Below are 2,812 nucleotides of genomic sequence, written 5' to 3'. Positions count from 1 at the left end.
CAAAGCAGCGGCAGAGCCCCAGTTTGTGGCACTTTGTTACAGTCCTCCTCAAAACCTCACACAGCAGGGGAAGCAGACCACCATCGCAGGGGCCATGCGTTCCTCTTCTCGTTAGGTAGCTTCTAGAAAGCCACGCAGGGGCAGAAAGCTGTGACAAAGGGTTTCTTTGTTGCTCGGAACAGGAACTGCGTCAAGTACCCTCACCCGATGAGTCACGGCTGCATCCTAGCTCCTGGGGTGGAGGCAGAAAAGAGGGTAACTTTTCTGATTTACACAACTCTTGTAAGTATTCCTGTCACAGGGGGACATGCTCTCCGGGGTTGAGCTGCAGGGCCTGCGCTAAGGAACTTAGAATGCTAAAGGCTGACTCGTCTGGCTCTCAGTGCCACCCAATCAGCATCAGTTGGCTACTGCTAAGGTTTTACAGAGTCCATCAACGGCCTCTCACCTCCTCTCAGTTCATTACTGTGCGCGGATCGAGAGCCTATTATAGGCACTACGTACTGTCATCAGCAGCTTAGACATCAAATTACGCTCTCTACCCAGTTGGTCAAAGCACCTCTGCTCAGCTCATCAAGATTTTCAACTAGGACCAAGGAAATTGCTGTCTGATTATTCTCTTCAGCCCCATCAGTCAGGGAGCCTTTTGAAATCCCCTGTCTAAAGACTTGACCCAAAGAGGTTTTTCTCTAAAAAGACTGATCCTGATAAAGGAGATGAAGAGCTATTTAAAGAGGCTTAGGGAACAAACTTCATTTCATCTTAGTGATGTACAGCATCTTTCTCAGGAAATTTTACTTTAATTTCTCTCTAGTAAGTTCCATCGCCTGCACTGTGCAAAGAGGTATAGCAGTTGCGGTAGCAAAGATACGCTGAAATTAAAGCGACTGAGTTCACTTGCTATTGCAATACTGGCTCTTCCAACGGCCCTTTTCTGGTTATAGTTGTTGTTATTCGTCAGAGAACTACTACAGCACATAGCGTAATCATGGATAGCAACAAAGCACCATGTATTGCAAATTGATAAGAAAGATTTTTTAGTATTTTCTCCATGAAGACATGATGAATATTTGTGGTATTAGATATGTTTACTATCATTTAAGCATTACACAGTGTATGCATGTATAAAAAATCACATGGTAATCCAAATATATATATGGCTTCTATGTTTTTCTGTATCAATTAAGAATAAACTTAAATTGGGCCTGAGGAGGTAGATCGGAGGTCTGAGCACCTGCATGGCAAGCACAAGGAGCTGGGTTCAATCTCTGGCACTGTGCCGGCCACTAAAACCGGGCCTAGTGGTGCCCATCTGTAATCCCAGTGCTGGGGAGGCTGTGACAGGAGGGTCACTACAAATCCAAGCTGCATGTCAAATGAAAGAAAGAAGAAAAAAGAACTTAAATTAGAAAAAAGAACTCTTATGGAGAAACGGCAAGGTGAGTCTAGAACAAGAAATTTCGCAAACTTTTGCAGGTAACGTCCAACCTTCTGTCCAGCCTAGATTTCTCCAGACGCCAGCCTGTGCTTCTCCTGTGAATGCCCGACCTGCAGGGCCACCTGCTTGCCGGCTGTCTCCACCTGGCTGTTCTCACACCCAACACCTCCGAGTCCTCACCCTGTGCTTTCTTCCTGCTTCTCTTTCCCTACCCAGCGTCTCCCTGACTTGTCAGCTCCATAGCGAATCCTCCCTCTTTACTCTCCTTCCCATTTCAATACCAAACTTCATAAATCTGATCCTTCAAATCCCTGTCCCATTCTTCCCTGCCTCTGGATCCCTCCTTTCTGCCTGGGATCCACATTCACCATGGTGAACTCATGTAAGGGCCCGTTCATGAGGGGACCTCCCAGTCTCTGGAGATAGATGGCCCCATGTGGCCTTCCCAGCAGCAGGTGGGAGGGATGGGATTTTCTTTCTTATGGGCTGGTCTAGAGCAAGAGTAAAGCCAGGAACTCTGCCATATGACTGGAAGCTGAATTAAGAAGCAAGAGAGTGGGAACACGCACCATTTCTGCTTTCTCTCCAGTTGCGACATCTGCCAATGTGCTTGGCTGCCAGCATGCATGGGACAGGATGACGCTATGTGAAGGTCACGTGGATGGCTGGTGCTGGTGTTCTGAATCCCTCTACCCCTACACCCTGGAACGCCACCCGGGAAAGATGGAACAGGAGCCAAAATAGTCCATTCCTACTTAGGAGGCGTTGCCCAGCTGCTGCCTGGGAGAAAGTGCAGGCAGCAGGACTAGGCCTGGGCCTCAACTGAGAGGAGATGGATTTGTCTTTGGGCTTCCCAGTTCTCTTTCTTTATTCTCCTCTGAAGTACCCTCGGTAGCCCAGCACCCTCAGGCTGAGCCTGGGTGTCCACAGCCTTGCTTATGGCCTGCCTCCCCCTGACAGTGGTCTTGGATCCCAAATGCATTCCTTCACTTCTGAAATCATGCACTAGTTCCATGGGATAGTGAGGGCCTTCAGGTAGTCAGCAGAGGCCCAGTAGTGTAATCACACATGATGGTGATCAGGGCAAAGGCCCGACTGTGCAGTCGTAACTGGATGGCTCTTGTCTCCAGTCAAGCTTTTGTCCCTTTCTTCTCTTGACTCCTGCCCCAACTTTTGTCCCTGGAGTTTGTGTTAGTGCACAGTAGGGAAACATTAGTGGCTGAGGCGATGGTGGTAGCACCAACTGCCCCCATTTCCCAGCTCCATTTTCTATTCTCAGCCCTATGCCAAGAGAATTCCAGCACGGAACAGTTTGTCTCCAAAGTGAGATTGAAGGTGCTGAGTTGTCATTTGATTGTACCCCTGACCAAGCCT

The sequence above is a fragment of the Octodon degus genome, unplaced genomic scaffold (genome assembly GCF_000260255.1).
Source record: "Octodon degus isolate 3935 unplaced genomic scaffold, OctDeg1.0 scaffold00249, whole genome shotgun sequence".
NCBI classification, from domain to species: Eukaryota; Metazoa; Chordata; class Mammalia; order Rodentia; family Octodontidae; genus Octodon; species Octodon degus.
Note: the sequence above shows the minus strand (reverse complement) of the source record.